Source organism: Asterias rubens, chromosome 18 (assembly GCF_902459465.1).
Source record: "Asterias rubens chromosome 18, eAstRub1.3, whole genome shotgun sequence".
In the NCBI taxonomy this organism is placed as follows: Eukaryota; Metazoa; Echinodermata; class Asteroidea; order Forcipulatida; family Asteriidae; genus Asterias; species Asterias rubens.
In genome coordinates this window covers 355,955-377,023 of record NC_047079.1, presented here as the reverse complement: position 1 = coordinate 377,023, position 21,069 = coordinate 355,955, and the positions used below count along the sequence as shown (strand labels likewise).

Here is a 21,069-nt window from a genome sequence, read left to right as displayed (position 1 = left end):
ACCATTAAACTTATTGTCCTGCATTCTTTGTTAGAAGCCTTCTTTATTATGGCGAAATCGGGGTGCTTTTGTTACCGTGCAGAAAGCTGCAAATGCTGTCAACTTGTCAGACGATCAGATGGCTGATCTGAACAGGACTAAACCAGCTTAGCTTTCATTAAAAATGCTACCACACCTGTGAAAGCCAACCCACTTGCCCGTTCTGTTATTTAATTGTTGGTGCGTAGGTTGGGATAAGTACAAAGTTTCATAAAATTATTCACTCAAGGTAGGTGATTTGTTCGATAACACCTCACATTATTTAACACTTTTATTGAAGCCAATTAGTCGCTTAAACACACTGGACACTATTGGTAATTGTCAAAGACCAGTCTTCTCACTTGCTGTATCTCAACGTACGATAAAATAACACACCTGTGAAAATTTGAGCTCAATCGGCCGGTCGAAGTTGCGAGATAATAATGGAAAAAAACACCCTTGTCACATGAAGTTGTGTGCGTTCAGATGCTTGATTTCGAGACCTCAAATTCTAAATCTGAGGTCTCGAAATCAAATTCATGGAAAATTACTTCGTACTCGATAGCTCCCCCACTTCAGAGGGAGCCGTTTCTCACAATGTTTTATAGTACCAACCTCTCCCCATTACTCGTTACCAAGTAAGGTTTTATGCTAATAATCATTTTGAGTAACTACCAATAGTGTCCACTGCCTTTAAAGATAGGTCTTTCCTATTTTGTTTCTAGAATAATGCACTTCAATCTCAACATGTTATGATGATGATGTGTTAATTCGTTTACGTCGTCGGCCTACCCATCCTGTTCGAACCACCTTCTTATGTTACGATTGTCATCAGAAAGTTTCTTTTACCTTTACACCAGTCAAAGTTTAAACTCGTCCTATACATTCCCATCACAATTGCATAAAGCTGAAGGCAATATAGTAAGATGAGACGACAGAGACTTTAAGACAATAGGCAGAGATCCTAAATCTTAACCCCAGCTGTATTTAGCTAACCCTAACCCTTTCCGTCCGGCCCAGTCTCAAACGCTTCCACCCTAGACGAAGTATTCTTATAGCTCTCCTTGAGTGACACGTCGAGGAATCTTCACGAGAACCATTATTCACGAGAACTAACAACAATTGCAAACCAAGTCAGTACCGTTTTAAGAGATTGTTGAAGTTTTCACACACGAAACCTACGACACACCTCTGGAGGTAAAATAATGAAACAACGCTTTGAGTGATACCGTACCTCCCAGAGCACATCTCTACCTCACAGTCTCTGAGCTCAGAGGTTCATCATGTGTATATATTGACATGACTTCCGTACCAAGCAAACATTGCATACTACTAGAAAGATTTGATTTTGTGATTTCATTTATATTTGACTTGTCACTCTTCCAATTTTCTCACATTGCTGTATTCATCTAACCACGCTTAAAGACACTGGGCACATTTTGTAATTGTCAAAGACCAGTCTTCCCACTTGGTGTATCTCAACATATACATACAAAATCAAACATGTGAAAATTTCAGCTCAATTGGTCGTCCAAAATGCTAGATAATAATGGAAGAAAAAACACACTTGTCACACGAATCTGTGTGCTTTCAGATGCTTGATTTCGAGACCTCACGTGCGGTCTCGAAATCAATTAAAATGTTTTTATACTGGACATTACTTCTTTCTCAGAAACTGCGTTACTTCAGAGGGAGCCGTTTATCACAATGTCCTCTTCTGAAATACTGTTAAAAACAACAAATAACATAAGTCACACAAAATCATATCTTGCCGCAGGGCCCTACACGTGTCCAGTTATGATAGAACATAAAACCATTTGTTGATGCTTTTGAAATAGATTATCGAATTCAGTTAAATTTCTCAGAATGGTATGACGTGTATTAAATATTACAGGCTCTTCCCGTATCCAGGGAGGCCTTCAGCACTTTTTACCAAATCTACAAATATAATCACCGGAATTATTAAAAACATCATGATTATTAGGTCTTTAGCATGTCGTAGTGGTGGTAATATATGTCTGGTGCACCTGTTTGTTCGATGAGTCAAAGTGAATATAGTCACATTTCCGATTGCAAACTTCATGAACTGCCTATTTGCCCACCGTACGCAATCTGAGCATATCGTAATGCAACAGATTGAACGTAACTTATCTGCGTTCGGGATTCGAAGAAGTGGTCCCCATGATTGTATCCGTTATATCAGAGACCTAAATTAGGGGCTCAGGTGTTTTGTAATGCGCGAGCGTGTAACGTAAACCATGGTTTCCATGTGTTTTTAACTTCTGTTGTATATTATATAGTAAATATTTTGATTTTTATTGACAGTTTGCTACTGTAACCATAGAAATCTCTCCTAGCTCTATGCTGTAACCATGCTGAAACACTCGGCATTGTTTTGTATTCGCACCATCCAGATAATTACTACACTGTATACAGTGCACCAAGACCGCCGGCCAACTCTGTGAAAAAGGAGCAAACCCTGTTATCTTTAATTGGAACCATAACAAATTACACTTAAAGGCAGTAGACACTATTGGTAATTACTCAAAATAATTATTAGCATGAAACCTTACTTGGTTACGAGTAATGGGGAGAGGTTGATAGTATAACGCATTGTGAAAAACGGCTACCTCTGAAGTAACGTAGCTTTCGAGAAAGAAATGATTTTCCACGAATTTGATTTGAGACCTCAGATTTAGAATTTGAGGTATCGAAATCAAGCATCTGAAAGCACACAACTTGGTGTGACAAGGGTGTTTGTTCTTTTATTATTATTTCACAACTTCGACGACCGATTGAGCTCAAATTTTCACAGGTTTGTTATTTTATGCATATGTTGAGATACACCAAGTGAGAAGACTGGTCTTTGACAATTACCAATAGTGTCTAGTGTCTTTAAGGCAAGATAAGTTTATGGTAGCTTTCTTGAATGAGCAAAATTCAAAATGCCCTTTGACACAAGAATATAGTGTACCCCGATTGAGCAGCAATTGGATTGGAGTATACCGTAGCCCTTGATAATGCTACAGGAAATTCAATTAAACTTACATCTAGGCGACACATGTATCTCAGGTTCCATCTTCACTGTTCGAGTCGTTCAACATCAAAGAAGACAAATGTCCTTGATATCCATGTCAAACTCAATACATCTCGACATGCATATTCATTTTCTAGGTCAACAATGTTGACACATGGGCATACATCATGAAATCCACTTGGGAAATCCTGTGGTTTTGTCAAACGGATTTAGTACATCTTCAATATAGGGTTTGGTTAAGCCTACATTTAAGTGATGAATACACGCTTTTAATATGTAGTTCCAATACTTCAAAAGAATGCTCGACAGAAAACAATACTTGAATTAAATCTTAACACACGGAACATTCTGTTCCCTGGTCAGCAAAAGTATACTTAGAATGATTTGGTCACATTTTTTTAAATGATGGTCTAATTTCCCAAAATGTTTTGTTCGCATAGCAGATAACTGTAAGTGTGCTGTCATGATGTCACGTGACTGATAGGTTGACGTGCAGCCAGCAACTCAACTCACTTTGTGGTGTATTCGAGACAGCGTAAAACAATTAATGATTAATACTGTATGGCATCTTAAGAAAACTGAGCAGTCCCAGACAGCAACATCCATGTAACACTTACCAGTTATGTTATATTCACTTCAATGTGATGTAGCTTCCCGCAGTTTAGAACCAGCATCTTGATCTTTGTAAAATCCATGATTTAGGGCTACATGTTGATAATTTCTACGTTTAGACTGGTGCTCATGCGTATAGACCTAGGAGGTGAAGCAGCCTAGCAACATCTGAGCCATGGTGACAAATCAGCTACGATCAGTGTGTCAATCACACTCCTGCAAATCACATACATTCCCTTCATACAAAAGACAACCAACTCCCAATACTGACAAACTATTATCATTTGATAAAGTATCATAACGTGCTACCGTTCATAATCATTCACATTATTTGAACTATAGATAATATCACTGAGTTGACATGTACACGAACAGAAAGACGAGAGCTGGAAGAACTTGATTAGCCAAAACTATAAACAAAATAACCAAGTTTGTGTGAAAAAGAACATGAATGATCACGTGCAATTCGAAACCAAGTTAACTAAAGTTGGACAAATACGAAACACACAAAACAAACAGGTTTGAATGTTAGGAGCTGTCACGTATACTTTTGTATTGTGTCTTCAGTAAAGACGAAGGCTATTTGGCATACCAATATGCAGTGATTACAAACACACAAAAGCCTTATTGTAACAATTAGATTAAAATATGATGCTACAGGAAAATGTGTGGGGTCTATGGAGTGGGGTCAAACAGTGGCCAGACTAAGGAAAGATAAAGGGTATTTATTTGTCAAAATTGAACTATGAAACATAGATGAGATGATAGCAGAAGGTCAAAGGTCAGCAATCAGCAAACTTTTTTAGACGGTTTAAACGTTGACATTTTACACGCACTATAACACTTTGTACTTTATTCTTTCTTGTATAGTGAACACGATTTGTCATAATGTTAATATACAGGTCTTGTTTACAGTTAATGTCAGCTTTTTGCGTACACAACGTGACAGCACACAAACGAAAAATGGAGTGAAAACATGTGAGTTTGATTTAGCGTTTGAAACACATAAGAGCTGAATTGAGACTTAAGTCATAGATAACTGTTGGTACGATGAGTAATGTATACTGGTTATTTATAACCTAGTTATTTATAATGTGACACAATGGATGGCAACTCAATTACTAGGGTTATCACATCATCAATCTAGTTAGTTAATTAACTAGCTTGTAATTAAATGATTGATTGTCTGAATAGCGTTTCCGTTGACCACCTTCCATGGTATAATCAGTATGTACCGGTAACCAGTAACCACATAATCCGGTATTGGTCGTCGGTTCACACCAACTACCCAAACACCGTGGCAAAACACCTGCCATAAGGCGATGCTGAGATAGTTTATCTAGGCTGTCTCACCCGTCTGCTACCAAACACTAATGTGGTACTTATTCATTGTCCGCTGTGCGTACACTTTCAAGTTCCGACAGGCAAGATAAAGAATGCTAACGAAAATGGGGACCATCCAATTTGTAAAAAAGCTCGAGGATCACTTATACAAGCCGGCTTATAACTACACAAAGACGAAGCGATGACCGGCGTCTTATTTTGTAGGGGTTCTGTTTGAGCACGGAGAAGAGTTGGGCAATTCACAGCTCAAACTTGTTTAAAGCTCTGTAAAATTCCCTTGTTAGTAACTAAAGAGGGGCTTAAATGGAAACATGAGAGGAAAGGAGAATAGTCGGCATTTTCATCCCAGCTAATGATAATTCCATCTTTTGTTGATGTCGTGAACCGTTTTACTTCGAACAATACTTTGTATGTCCATGGTTTGAGATGCGCGGTGATGAGCTAAGAATGTGCAAAGCCCCGCCTTTGAATGATTGTTGCGGCTTTAGTGCCTGCTTTCTATAAGTTCTATTGAAGATCCTCACTAAATCGTACATCAGCTGCCGATCAGTGTTTCTAAATTTGATTTGCTGAGTGGGACGGTGAATAAACCATCATTATTGAGTGTTTATTCCACAGTGCAAACTAAAAACTCATTTCAGCCAACCGAATGAAATTATTCTGCGAAAGTTGTATTCGCATAGTGGGTGTTAAGTGTAAATATTCAGGTTGTTTGTAGATCAGATTGTCAAAATGTTACGAATAGAGTATCGTAAATACAATCCTCTTAACTGGAGATTAAAACCATTACATCGAGCTACTGGCTGCTCTATAGAAGAGCGGTTAATAAGAAGAGTGCATGGGTAGCTGTATCAGTATGGCTACTCGTGGTTTGGAACATCACCTGGTAGCAGTGGATGACAGGTAGACTGTTTGGCTTGTATGTGCTGTTTCATGATGAACTACACGATTTATTTGCATAGGGTGAATGGGTCACCTCGCGCAGTTCACTCTCACAATTTAGGCTATATGAGACCTCATAGGCTCATCAAACGAACTTTGACCTTACACCAAAAATGTATTGTTTTAAAAACATAAAAGAAGACACTTAACTTGTCACTGTATATATAATATTGTAAACGAGATTATCTATACTAACTCGATACCACGGACCAGGTATTCATGTGTACACAAATAACACCATTTTAGAAATTCATTGGGTAACAAGTAGCCAAAAAATCACAAGGACATCCTCAAATTACTGCTTGTTGAACCATGGTTGAACTAGATCTAGTTTTTAATAGTTCGGTCATATAATTATGTGGAATAACACATTGAACTATGTCGTCATATTACATAATATGCATAGTTGGTTTGTTTTCAATTAAAGATAGTATCATAATCAATGCGATGTATATATATGCATAGTTGGTTTGTTTTCAATTAAAGATAGTATCATAATCAATGCGATGTATATATATGCATAGTTGGTTTCTTTTCAATTAAAGATAGTATCATAATCAATGCGATGTTCACCAATCTAAAGAAAAACGAATTATTCGTTTTATTTGAACGCGACACTTTTGCTTGAGATTGGGACGTTGTATTGAATTTATTACAGAACTGGTATCACCAAGGCTTGCGTATACATGTACATGTATTGTGAAAAGTGTAAACTCTTTAAGTGCAGGGTACACTCAGCCTTCGGAGGTCAGTACTCAGTCATCATCAGAAAGTACAGTTAACTTGCAAAGTTATCCATCACTTTGTCACAATGTCTAAGCACCTTAAAGAGGGTTTGATGCAAGATACACGCGGGTTTGTTTCCAAGCTCCATACGCAGAGTAACATTTTAAAGTGATACTTAAGTAAATGTCATCATTTTGTGTATACATCAAACGCCTGTGAGAAGACCCGTATAAATAAACATGGCGGTTGCAGAGGTTTGTTAGAGCACGTATACATGTAAAGCCTCTACGATTGTCCTATCACCTGCAAGTACATGTAGCAACATGACCACCCAGATTGCACACAAGCTTTGGCACACCTTGACACAAGTGGTGCTTACATGACGTAAACTTGTCGAAAGTTGAATAATATTACACAATCTACATAAGCCCGGTTTATACTTCATGCGAATGCGATACGAATTTTGACGTCATAGCTCCATTTTCGCAGGAATTTTTCACAGGAGTTGAGCACAAGTCAACTGCGGATTTGTGACGTCAACATTCGTATCGCACACGCATTCGCAGAAAATATATGAACAGGGGTTAACGGTGAAATCTTGCCATTTCGATCCTCCTTCAGATGGGTTTATTGGCGTAACATAATACTCATCGTCTGGATAACATCTGCCATGTTTCCGATACCATTTCAAAATATGGAAGCAAAACATTGATTAAATGGTGATTTTTTTTTAACAATAATATGGCCGCCCAATTTAAAATAAAACAAAACTATTGTTATAGGTTATAGTGGTGTGATCGCATGCGATGCGTCTTGTGATGGTTTAACAAGTCTGATACACATTGTTGGTTTGTTAGTGCCTCTCAGATAAGTACAATGACTTGCCTTACACAGGTGCAGTGTCGGTATAATGTGTTACTATAAACAACACTGATTGGTTGTTGGTAGTTTTCACACTTGTGTGATGACAGGATATTTATAAGTGATCAATCATTTGGCAAGACGTTTAATAACTTCATGCAACAGCCGTCTGTGCATTTGGGACTTTTGCTTGGTTCGTCAAAGGACATAAAAACAAGGACATCAAACTATCCCTGCCAACAAAACTCAAATAGCAGCAAATGATGCACATTGCTCAATAATGGCGTGAGTTGAGGTGTATAAAGAAGGAATACTGAGAAAGTTTGGCTCAACACCTTGGGTCACCAGCAATGTGACAATGGAGATAAGCTTTCCGTGCTCTCCATTCCAATCACAGGATTAATGTTATCGATGCCGTCACGTGATTCTTTAGAAAATGAACCTTGGGAAGATTTCAGAAAGACTCGCTAAATTCCAAAGTTTAGGCGAAGAGGAATGGGGGTTGAGTAGAATAGAGCTTGGCCGTTAGATCATTCAACCTGACATATTGCCTGAAGGAATTGTGGATGAACTGGTCATGAGAAGTCAAGATAAATACTGGCAGGACCGACCAAGAATCTTTCGACACACCTCTTTATTCTGTAGATTGACTTAATTGTGCTTAAGGGTTTCCTTCCCGGGTTGATAGTCATTGAACTACACCGCTCTCATAATGGGTTGGATCTATAGACTCAAAAGTCAAAATTCAATTATTTTTCAGAATACGTTATCCTTATAAATGTTGAGTCAATGAGATGTGAAATTCTTTTCCCAGTACGGTTGCCATACGGTTTACAACTTGGTATCTTGGTATCTTATTAAACTACAAAACTGTCCCAATACTTCCATAACATTAAAAGTATATTTTAAACTTGTTCATTCTCACTCGCTCTAAATAAACTTCCGTTTTGCCCCAAATGTTGTTGTTTTGTTTAGTGATTCTGCATGGTTTGTTTTCTACTTCATAGCGTACTCCTCGTAGGCCTAACAGTTAAACTGTTTATTGTTTATAAATATTCTTGTTTCTGTGTTCCATTTGACCCTTTAGTACAGACAATATGCAGCAATGGTGTCTGGGGTGACTCCCTGAACCCAACAAGCTCTGCATGCTCTTTGCTTTTCTTTTGCTTTGCCACCTTTCTTCTGCAAAGCTTTTGATCCTAATACGAATTTACTGTTAATCATGTAATCATTATTGTATCGGTGTATTTTATTATTTGGCATTCAAATCGAGCATCAGCCTCTTAAGTTCGAGTCCCGGTCGTGACACGTGTGTCCTTAAGCAAGGCACTTAGCTGTTAATTGCTTCTCATCACTGGTTACCTGCGGGGTAGAGATGGTTGACGTGAACTACTAGCAATTTGTGCACCCGATTGGGCTGCCGGTGCTGTACCAATAGCATGGCGTTGGTTTCATGGTTTCAGGATGAACACGGGGGGGGGGGTAGTATATAGTGGAAGGTAGGCCTCACCTTGATATACTTCCTTGGCCTGAAGGCGCGTAATATATCAACATTACTATGACTCCAACTATATAAAAAATTATTTGAAGTGGAAATTAAAAGAAAATACCCTCTTAATTAGGGTGTCACGTGATGGCAGAAGTCAATGACTATTCTGGGTGCGTTCGTTTAGCTTCCCCGGGTCGACCGCGGTGTGTGTGTTGTTGTTTTTTTGGACGAACGTGTGCAGATAATAACCCACGTTCGTCCTGTAAAAAAACCCTGCCACACACCGGGGTCGACCCAGGGAAGCTAAACGAGCGCACCCTCTATATGTCAAGATTCCTATTTAGTACGCTAATTTATAATGAGGTTAAGTGGTTGTCCTATCGATTTTAGAGGTATACGAATTGCAGTTAAAGAAATGACTACCGAAACTAATGTGAATTCTTTTTCAGGCCCGTGTCTTGATATTATGTTGTGTTGGAAAACAAGTTGAAACAAAAACAAGTTATACAAGCGTAATTATTGTCCTCACTCCCTACTTGTATTAGACCACCGTCATGCATTTCCTTAATAAAACAAATGCCAGTTAAAACAATCAACAAATGCATCAATCAATTCCGTAACACCTTGAAATATTCTGGTGTTTGTTTCTACTTAATCAAATTTATTACCGAAGTACACTTCCTAACATAAGGCAGGAACTGTGAGTTAGCCTAGTTTGTATATGGAAGGATCTACCATGCATTAACTACAGCAATAAATGTGCCATCGGTTAGTAGCAACACAAGACTTAGTGAGCAGAATTACTCATAACTCAAAATGTGTTTGTAAAGTGTACAGCACCTTAAGCAGAGAGTAACAGGGCAGTAAGGTGGGGTTTCTAGCGTTCATTTGCAGCATAATTTACATGTCTGACACGTACTGCCGTAGTTTATTACCAGTTTTGTCTTCATATAACAGCATATACCACCTCCATGATTATACAAACTTTCATAGTGGCACGCATCAGTCAGTGCCTGACAATAGAACTACATTCAAAGAAAAGAAGTAGTAGACGTGTGTATAAATCAACTGACTGTTATTAATGGTGCGACACGCCGATCATTTACGGTAGGGAACAAGACTTGCGATACTGGTGCTAGCCCCCTTGTTGTGCACTCAACCATTCAGTTTAATTGGTTAATGAATGATGATACAGCTAAACTTCAAATCAAGACGGCTCGTTAGACTGCTTAATGTATCAAATTAATTCAGAGTATGTTATCTAAGTGGGTGCTAAATGGTTCAAGCTTGGTTTGACCCAGACATAGGATTAAGCATTTGGTTGAAAGCAATATACTTGCTCGTTATTAGTCACGAGTAATTGTTTCATGAGGACTTGCTAATAGTTACTTAGATAAGCTTGAAGTATACTTGATGCTTGAAGTGAGCATCAAACACTTAAAGGTAGCGATGGAGAGTGCCCAATGCTGACCACATGGTGGCCATACAAGAGCTATACATCATTGCGTGATGCTCAGGTATACAATTAAACACAAACAGACTCCCAACTTCAGAGTGTGGGTAAAACAAAGTGAACATTGTTGCGTATCCATTACCCAGTGGGGGTCCTCTTTCCCGTCCCCAGATTAAAAGTTGCCGAAATGAATTGTTTCATTTTACAATTTTAATGATGTATCTCTGTATGTTTATAACAGTTTTAAGAACTGACTCCGCGGAAGTACAGTTAATCACGATACTACTAGTCCCGGCCTATTTTCTATACCATCCGCCCAGGTAGTAGTTAAAAAGCAGGACAGTTCTTTTCAGAACTGAGTAGTCTCCCGAACACCCGAACATCTACTCCGCGGTAGTAGAATAAAGCAAGACAGTTCTCTAAGAACAAACTCTACCTTGTAGATACACACATGGTGATACCTCACCATGCAATGCCTCAAATATAAACTATTTATTTATATTTTAATACAAACAGATAAATTATATTTAATTATCCCTCTTCTTACACAATAGCGAACGGCATAACAAGAGAGATGAGAAAGGATTATTAAGAAAAAATGCTAACGGAAATTCAACAAGTTTGTGGCTGTAGGAAGGCAACCCACTGATAAAGGTCGCTAACCCCTTGTGTCCCTCTTGCCGCATGTTTGCCACCAACTGCGGACTAGAACTTAAAGGCAGTGGACACTGTTGGTAATTGTCAAAAACCAGTCTAATCACTTGGTGTATCTCAGCATATAGCCCCTATGCATAAAATAACAAACCTGTGAAAATTTGAACTCAATTGGTACTCGAATTTGCGAGATAACGATGAAATTTGAAACGCAGTAACAACTGGAGAGGCAAACAGCTTTAATTCAAACGCATGGAAATGAAATTGACTGCTCATTTGCCGAATTTGACCGAGAAAACCTATATCAACCTCTCCCCACTCACTGGCAAGTAAGGTTTTATGCTATAGGTTTTCTCGGTCAATTTCGGAAAATGAGCAGCCAATTTAACCACCAGCCTATTCTATTTCGCATGAAATCGAATGCTACTGAAAAGGATCATTCGATTTCGTTTTATGATTAGTCAAATGTAATGTTGCGTCAATCAATTTAACAAAATAATCATTAAATTTAACCATCCATCAAAGCAGCATTCAAATTCGCAGACGCTTGTTGGGGCGTATGTGTCACGAAAAAGAATGACGGTATGCTAAACTGAACAGAGTGCTTAATTCGACTCGACTCAAAACGAAATTGAATGGCCGAATTCTTAATTTGAAACGCAGTAAAAACCGGAGAGGCAAAATAGCTTTAATTCGAACGCCTGAAAATGAAATTGGCTGCTCATTCGCCGAATTTTACCAAGAAAACCTATATTAATTAATTTTTATAAATATCAAAGTCGGACGCAAGGAGGATGATATTTACAGCTCAGATCGAACAATGATTCTCAAGTAATTAATATGCCAGCTGATCATGGACAAACCGCTTGTCGCGTGGCTGCTTTACTGTAGTCCTCGTAAGCAGTACCGTATTTCACTCGTCATGTTTTATGGTTTGTCCGTAAATTAACCCGGCAGTACTTCTTGGGTGTGGGTTTGTGATTGGTAATTAGGTGTCACACGAGAGGAGGTGTGTTTAGGTAAGCCATTCATGACAACGAGTGCCTACAGATATATTGTTCTTGAGAACATTACAGGTAAACCAAACTGTGGTATGGAGGTGCTTAATCAAAGTCAGTCAATCAAATTGAAAGATTCACAGTTGCGAGAAAGTGTTGAGATTTTTTAAACGGAATATCAACTTCTAGCATTCTTGTTCTGTTCTGTTGATTGCTTGACATTGATCTATCGTTTTAGTCACAGGTGCTAACATCCAACTCACTGCTTTATTAAATTATTTCAAATAGCGTAAAGTCTTCTCCTTATAACACCACCCTCAGTGTTAAGATAAAATAAACAAGAGGTCTCGTTTGTATGTCCCTTTGCACCCCGATTGGCAAGTTTACTCAATGTCTTCATGCCGGGCCAAGTTAACTACTTTTCGAGTTTGAAATTTGACAATGATGCAGTAAAGTCGCTTTCATTTGTTCATGACCATTGTATTCCAAGTATGCTTGGTCCTGGAGCTAATCTTGGGTCAACCTGTCTTGACTGACCACCACTGACCACCACTGAACAGTGGGTCAACACGTCCGCCTCAGGGGACAAAAGTAATTGATTGCAACAAGGAGATACTTCCGCCAATTACTTACAGACACATCGCAATTACTTTATGAAAACAAAGCTAGACAGTTCACCCCAGCGTTCCCATTTTGGGGGTTCCGGTCAAGCATGAACGTTAATCTGAGGCATGGAGGGGAGAAACCTATTGGTACCATTCATTCAGACAAATATAAATTCGACTAATTTAACATTGAATTAAACCATATCAAAGTTGGAACAACAAATAAATAATGCAACCACTTCGGTTACTATGCCATGGAGGAAGGATGCAAAGAGACAACCTTATTGTCGTTCTACACAAATGTGGGTTTGTTTCCTCGGAAGGTAGACCAAAGAACATTCTTTTCTTCTAACTTTATTTTGACGGGCCTTTACTATAGGTTTTCTCGGTCAATTTCGGAAAAAGAGCAGCCAATTTAACCACAAGCTATTCTATTTCGCGCAAAATCGAATGCTACTGAAAAGGGTCATTCGATTTCGTTTTGGAATTAGTCAAATGTAATGTTGCGTCATTCGAATTAACAAAATAATCATTCAATTCAACAATTCATCAAAGCAGCATTCAAGTTCGCAGACGCTTCTTGAGACGTGTGTGTCACGAAAAAGAATGACGCTATGCTAAATTGAACAGAGTGCTTAAGGAATTTGACTCGACCCAAAACGAAATTGAATGGCCGAATTCTGAATTTGAAACGCAGTAACAACTTGAAAAGCAAAACAGCTTTAATTCGAACGCATGAAAATTAAATTTGTTGTTCATTTGCCGAATTTGACCGAGAAAACCTATATTTAATAGAAAAACAAGAACATCTTATTTTATTTTAAAAGGTTTTTAATGGAGAGTATTACATGAATGGTTCTACAATAACAATTAATTGGTGATTCCAGTCGTTTAGGAACAACCGTATGACCAGGAACGGCATCCAGCATTCTGAATCCAATAAAAAAAAATAATAACAGGGGTTTATTTAGCGCCTTTACAAAACAGATCAAAACAGACAAAAAACTAGAATCAAGAAGACAAATACAGGGGTTTACGTGAACAAACACGTCCCCGAGAGATTTTGAGCCAATATTGAGTGTGAGAGTTTCTTCAATTCGAGTTAGGACACGTAGAGAAGCTGCAACAAAGAACTCAGCAAATTGGTAGGCATCCATTGTTGTAAACGACAAATGCATTAAGAGAGGTTTTTGAGAGGAGTGGCAGAGTCGCCAGGAACAACATGGTTGAACGAAGTATAGAGCCATATGTTGTCTTCATAATGTGAAAAGTTATGTTGTAATGCTGAATGATATTAGCAACATGTTTGATATAGTACGAAAAGAGTGCAGGCCCAAGCACAGAGCCTTGAGGTACTCCAAATTCAACTTTGGTTGCGTCAGACCGGGGTCCTCACGGAAATAACTAGTGAACCAAAACAGTGGCGTGTCAAATACTCCTTCAAGTCGACTCAACATGTTAAAGGCACTGGACACTTTTGGTAATAACTCAAAATAATTATTGGCAAAAACTTACTTGGTAACGTAACGAGCAATGGAGAGCTGCTGATAGTATATACAACGTTGTGAGAAACGGCTCTTTCTGAAGTAACGTAGTTTTTGAGAAAGAAGTAATTTCTCACTTACACATTTCAATGGAATTCGCACTATAGTCAAAACACTTATAACACAATGTGGCCAAAAATCAACCTTACACGTCGTACTATTTGTTTTTACAAAATCCTCAACGATGCAAAATTTGCGTTTCACTGCCTAGTGTGATCAATTTCGTAGAGCCAACTCAGATATAGAAGGTTAGTTAGAGAAATAATGGGGGCACCATAGCGTTTTTCTAAATATGTTATGTTTTGATCATTAATTAGTTTCAAATTTAATTTAATTATTTATTAGCTTTATTTATGATTGTTATATTACTATTATTTGTCGAAAGGGGGTGTTTTAGTTCTCGATTCGAGTGGGGATGGGAAAGACGGGGGGGGGGGAGGGGGAGGCTTCTAGCAAGGGGCGATGACTCTCCCCCCATCTTCGTTTCGCCATTGACATAGATATTAAACCTCGAAGTTGAATACGTTTAATGATACAACAAATAACAGTGCGTGGCTTTGCTTGCTATAGGCCTTTAACCTTCATGGCTGTTGGTTTAAAGACACTGGACACTATTTGTAATTGTCAAAGACCATGTCTTCGCACTTGGTGTATCTCAACATATGCATCAAATAACAAACCTGTGACAAATTTAGTTCAATTGGTCGACGAAGTTGCGAGATTATAATTATGAAAGAAAAAACACCCTTGTCACACGAAGTTGTGTGCTTTTGGACGCTTGATTTCGAGATTTGAGGTCTCGAAGTCAAATTCGTGAAAAATTACTTCTTTCTCGAAAACTATGTTACTTTAGAGGGATCCGTTTCTCACAGTGTTTTACACTATCAACCTCTCTCCATTACTCGTTACCTAGTAAGGTTTTATGCTAACAATTACTTTGAGAAATAACCAACAATAGTGTCCACTGCATTTAAAGACATTGGACACTATTGCTAATTGTCAAAGACTATAGTCTTCTCACTTTGTGATCACTAATACGCATAAAATAACAAAACTGTGAACGTTTGAGCTCAAATGGTCGTCGAAGTTGCGAGATAAATAGTGAAAGAAGAAACACCCTTATCACACGAAGTTGTGTGCTTTCAGATGCTTGATTTTGAGACCTCAAAATCTAGTTCTGAGGTCTCGAAATCAAATTCGTGGAAAATTACTTATTTCTCGAAAACTACGTTACTTCAGAGGAAGCCGTTTCTCACAATGTTTCATACTATCAACCTCTCCCCATTACTCGTCACCAAGAAAATGCAATTGTACAGAAAAAGAATTGGGTTGAAAACATTAAGTTGTGCTTTCCATAGCTCATACTCAGAAGCTTCTTGACTAGAAGGTCCCAATGGGATAATTGAAGAATTTAAACCTAAATATGAATCTGACTGAAAGCGCATGCCTTATTAGATGTGATCCATGAAATGATAAAACCGTACGAGGTGAGAGAATGCATGTACAACCAAAATAGACTGGAATTCCCGAGTGATGTCACTGGCCTAGCCTCTGACTTTCTCCCGCTATAAATACCACCTATATGTCTTGTAAGAACTGTCTTGCAAAGTGGTCGTCAGCTCTGCTAGTGTTTAGAGCGTCACGACCGTACGTCACTTGAAATGAACAGTGGTAGTTCCAAGCTAAAAATAGTGGAGACGTATTGGAAGTTGTTCCCTAAATCTAAGCGTAGCCAGACACCATACCATGCATTCGTGTATTGGCTCTTGGCCTGGCCGTGATGTGCCCTGCTCGCGTCTGGCCCTTGTATGCATAGAATGACAAACATGCCACACTGATGTAGTGCACCTTATAATTAACTGATATTTGCTCTAACACGTATAATATTAGGGTTTGTTGACGTTGTATAAATCACAATGATAAATTACTTTCTGCTAATTTTAAGCATGTGACTCTGAACATGACAGGGGTGTGTAGTTTGCCCTGAAATGGAATTCTAACTATGTGGCATTTTTATGTTGTGATAATTACTCATAACGTAGCTTAATGTGACGGAGTTGTCAACAGCCCACGCCTTGGACCAAACACTCTTCTATTGCCGCAACACCTGTAAGGAACCCACGACCTTTAGACCAAAGGAAGCCCCAAAACAAGGTTTTGAACTGCTACAGCGAAGTGGATATAAGCCGGGGATTAGCATGAGCTCCCTACTTGTTTAAACAGAATAATAAGAAGGCAAGCACCTGTTATAATTATCTTGTATTCATGACCTGACTACTGTCACGTCTTAACCGGCATTGACTTCAATCATGCTTCTTAGGCCCAGTGAGAAGGGTGACAAACTAAATACACTTGGCACATAATGGTGACAATTGGTTACAGTTCACTGTTGAACCTTGCTCAGTGGTTGAACAATGTTCAAATCCCAAATTAGTTGAGGATCTATGTATAAAACTAAAATATGATGAGAGTGCGTCTTCATCCTGGAAGGCGTTTCCAGAGAAGATGGACACACATGGGAGTTTACCACACGTTATATTCACACTGAGTCAATAAAAACGATGCATTGAAATAAAATGCCCGCATTACAAGTTACAAATTCACAAATTCACATTACAAATCCTGAGCTGAGGAAGGCTTGCCCATTGGTAAGCTGAATGGCCTCACAGTGGTAACCAGCGATATGCTTTGACCCTTGTAGTTTACCACTGTGGAAGGCTTGACCAGTGGTAAGCTGCATGGCACACAGTGGTTACCATCGATATGATTGAACCCTTGGTAGTTGACCACTGAGGAAGGCTGGACCATTGGTAAGCTGCTTACCCCACAGTGGTAACCATCGATATGCTATGATCCTTGGTAGTTGACCACTGAGGAAGGCTTGACCATTGGTAAGCTGCATGGCCCCACAGTGGTTACCATCGATATGCGTTGACCCTTGGTAGTTGACCACTGAGGAATGCTAGACCGTTGGTAAGCTGCTTACCCCACAGTGGTAACCATCGATATGCTATGATCCTTGGTAGTTGACCACTGAGGAAGGCTTGACCATTGGTAAGCTGCATGGCCCACAGTGGTAACCATCGATATGCTTGAACCCTTGGTAGTTGACCACCGAGGAAGGCTGGATTATTGGTAAGCTGCATGGCCCACAGTGGTAACCGTCGATATGCTGCGACCCTTGGTGTGTCATCGGTAAGCTACTCACTCTTGTGATCAGACACCATTGGTAAATCCATTGCCTGCATTATGTGAACTGTGCAGTACTATTGTATGTATTTTATGCACTACATTAATGTACATGTATACCGGTTTTTAACAACGGTACCGTGATCAGCGGTTGAACGCAAATTGTCCCTTATGTATACCAGTACTACAGACTACGTGGTTAACAATATTTAGCAATTCACGCTCATATCTGTGTTGATTTAGTATACCACATGCTCAGATGTTTCCAAGATTTGATGCTGAAGAAACTTCACAAGTAGCCTGGTGGTATTGGATTGGAACCCGGTACCTTTCTTATCAAAGCAGTGGACTCAAGTCAATAACCATGGTGATTTTACCCAAAGTAATTGACCAATAATTAAGACCGTGTTATAAACTGACCCATCTAACAAACGATAACTATCGTACTGAGCGTGGCCAAATACTCATCATAGCAGGATGTTAACTGCAATAGTTAGTGCAAATTTGGTGATATATAATGCCCTTCATAATTTGAAATTTTTTTACCAAATAAGGTGTTCATGAGTAAACAGCACAGCGTGGGGCATTCTGCTCTGAAAGAAAGCACTGTGACTCTGCCAGTATTATTTGGTTGACTGAATTAAGTTTTGTAAGAATTCAAGGCATTCTCTTTAAGAAGCATCGCTGCCTCTTATTGTAAATTCTTAAGTGATTTCGATCAAACTTACAACCACAATTCCATTGAAGCTCGCAGTGGTTTCAACCCACTTCTTTCACAGAACACAGCGGGTGGGCTGATCCAGCATAGTTGTTTCATCATCAATACATCTATTTACCGACTTGATAAGGGAGGAAGCAGCATGTGTGCGCGAATCAACATCCCTGGCAAATCAGACAATACCGTCGTGGTGAGACTTCATTAGAGTGAGTCGAGTTTCTCAATGCTGGACGGGACCAAGATAAGCTGTCTTAAAGGAATAGCACAACGGTGTTATTGTACGCTTGGTGTTTGGATCATCCCCTCAGAAACGTCTGCATGAAAGAAGCATGGTTTACTAAATATGACAAGCACTGCTAGCCCTATAGCTAATCACAAATTGGGATACCATTTGCCTCGAGGACATGTCTTGGTTTTATTGGCTAATTGGTTGTCTTTTAGGCCGACACACGTCATTTCTTTTGGCACCTTTTCTTGATGATTACAAGAGCTTTGCCGTGGATTACGTGGATGACTGGATGGTGTGGAACATGTAAACCGTCAAGTCTTGTTCACAACAGGTGCGAGTGAAGTGGGAGCACCATCAGGCTCTACCAACATTGACGAAAAAGTGAATTCCGGCAATGTAGAAAAACAATTCACCAAACAAAATATTGTGAAACCCTTGCCAGTTGAAAACAATGCTGTTAAACAAAGATATAAGCAATTTTCCTTTCATTCTATAGTTAGTCCCTTGCCTGTCACTCATTATGGTGAAAGCAGTGTAGTGAGCTGGAGAGCCGCTCTGGAGAATATGCAGGTTCGTCCGGAAAGAGATGAAGAATTCTTGGAAATGCTGTGGATTGTGGAGTGTGTGGATATTGTGTTGGGGTTTTCCTTAAACTTTTCCACTCAGCCAACAGCTGATTCTGTAAAATGACAATCCATGCAATCCCTCTGGCTTGTGTGTGTGTGGTAGGACTCGTATAGTGTTATAACTCAAACAGAGGACATAACATTCATTTGGTGTTTTTGTATACAGTGTTTATGAGTAAGAATTTCCTAGAGCGAACAGAACAAAAGTGAACGCAACACAGAGCTGGGTGTGTTTGTTCCGGGTGTGGGGGGGGGATGTGAGGGGGGTAACTTGTAGGCTACTTTACGAAGAGCTCAGACAGAACATATATCAGCGCGTCTCATGTGCTTTGATCTAAAAATTATATCCTTTGCATTATCCCAATATGAGCAGAAGTTTCGATTATCCGATCTTCAATAGCCCAAAGGTTATTTTTAGTACACTACTCAACATATGACATTCAACAGGGGCGACTTCGTCCATATTGTTATGAGGAAAGTGGTGGTAGATCCTATTTAATATTCCAAAATTGAGTATGAGTGGAAACATCGCATGCAGCAATATTGCTCGTCACAAGCAGATGTGGCCACACACGCGCATTTCGTGTTTGTCCACCTTGCTATGTTTTGAGGTTTTCCAGTCACCTAAATCTCCACTTAATTGAGTCTCCTTCCGAATTGTCAAGGCTAGAATTAGGTCGCATTCCATAATAATCCATAGCGAAACTTAATACATCCAAACTTTTCACCGTGCAAAACATAGTTCCGGTTGGCCTTAAAGGGAGCGGAGACCAAAGTCACTCATGCGAGTTAAGTCATTACAAATGAGGTCAGTTTGTGAGAGCACATACTAAATGTCATTCGTACTGATACAACATGTTACTTTCAATCATAAGTTCCGCATTTTGGTCGTTAACAATTATAATTTTACCAATTCTTTCTAAAATGAAATACAGAAACTAAAAGTCAAAGCCAAATCTCTCACACCATGATTGCCGTCTAATTACTTTGAGTAGAAACTTGTCTCCGTTCCATAGTGATTGACAGCTCCAAATGGTTGAAAGGTCATCAAGCGATGTTTAGTTTTGGAAAATCACTACAAACCATTAAACGAAAAGAGACCGCATACTATGTCCATCCGTTGTGAACCATCATCAAGACCTCTTATAAACACAGAAGCCGAAATGGGCCGAGAGTTTACTGTAGATGCACAACACGTCTCGTAACTCAATCACAATTTTTACAAAATCAAACAAAACACAACTAACAAAGAAACACAACATTGGGCAAAATAGCATTAAAGCAAACATTACAGTTGGCCGCACATTGTTCATTGATAGTTTTGTAAATCAAACCTCCACGAGTTGCACCAGTGTTGTTTGTTTGCAGATTAGTAACTTTTGCGTAAAATGGAAACAATAAACCATGATTTGCCGAAGACGCCTGTATGAATTGTTCGTGTAGTGTTGGATCAGCTCCTGGTGGTGCACCGTTCAAAATAACTTTTCAACGGCACTCGCTTCGTGTGAATACGCTCCACAGACCACAGCGATTGAGTTATCATGGTGATGTTAACCAGAACTACGACTACATCAAGTATGCTTGATTACTGGTAGTTTCACCAAATTGCTCCACCGGGTCACTTGAACGGTATGTGTACAGTCAATGTGAATCCTAATAATACTCTGCGAAATGACACGCTTGAGATAATGCTGGTGTAAAACACAAACTTTTTAGCAATTGTTAGCAATCTCATAAACAAAAGTTAAACCTAAATACAGAACGTCGTCATAAACATTGTATTTTCTTTCTGGTATATCTGTGCCACAACGAATGGTTAATAATTATTGGGAGTGCCTGCTTTAGGGAGTACAAGAGATTTTCGTCCTGTTTCTGTGTTTCTTTGTTGTTGTTTTTCAAGACCATTCAAAGTTAGGCACTACGCCTCAAGACCATTCAAAGTTAGGCACTACGCCTCAAGACCATTCAAAGTTAGGCACTACGCCTCAAGACCATTCAAAGTTAGGCACTACGCCTCAAGACCA

General features: G+C 39.1%; 1 protein-coding gene across 3 annotated transcripts in view; it reads right to left on the bottom strand.

Moving 5' to 3' along the window:
• The window catches only part of LOC117302494 (chordin-like), a 41,339-nt gene extending 22,762 nt beyond the window's left edge, over positions 1-18,577 (bottom strand). The window contains exon 1 of one of the 3 annotated variants that reach the window (XM_033786450.1): positions 18,201-18,577. The gene's annotated coding sequence lies outside the window, so the exon portion shown is untranslated. Of the gene's footprint in view, positions 1-3,672; positions 3,752-18,200 lie in introns of those variants that run through there. The other 2 variants (XM_033786452.1, XM_033786449.1) reach the window with 2 other exon arrangements.
• Positions 18,578-21,069: the final 2,492 nt, after the last annotated feature.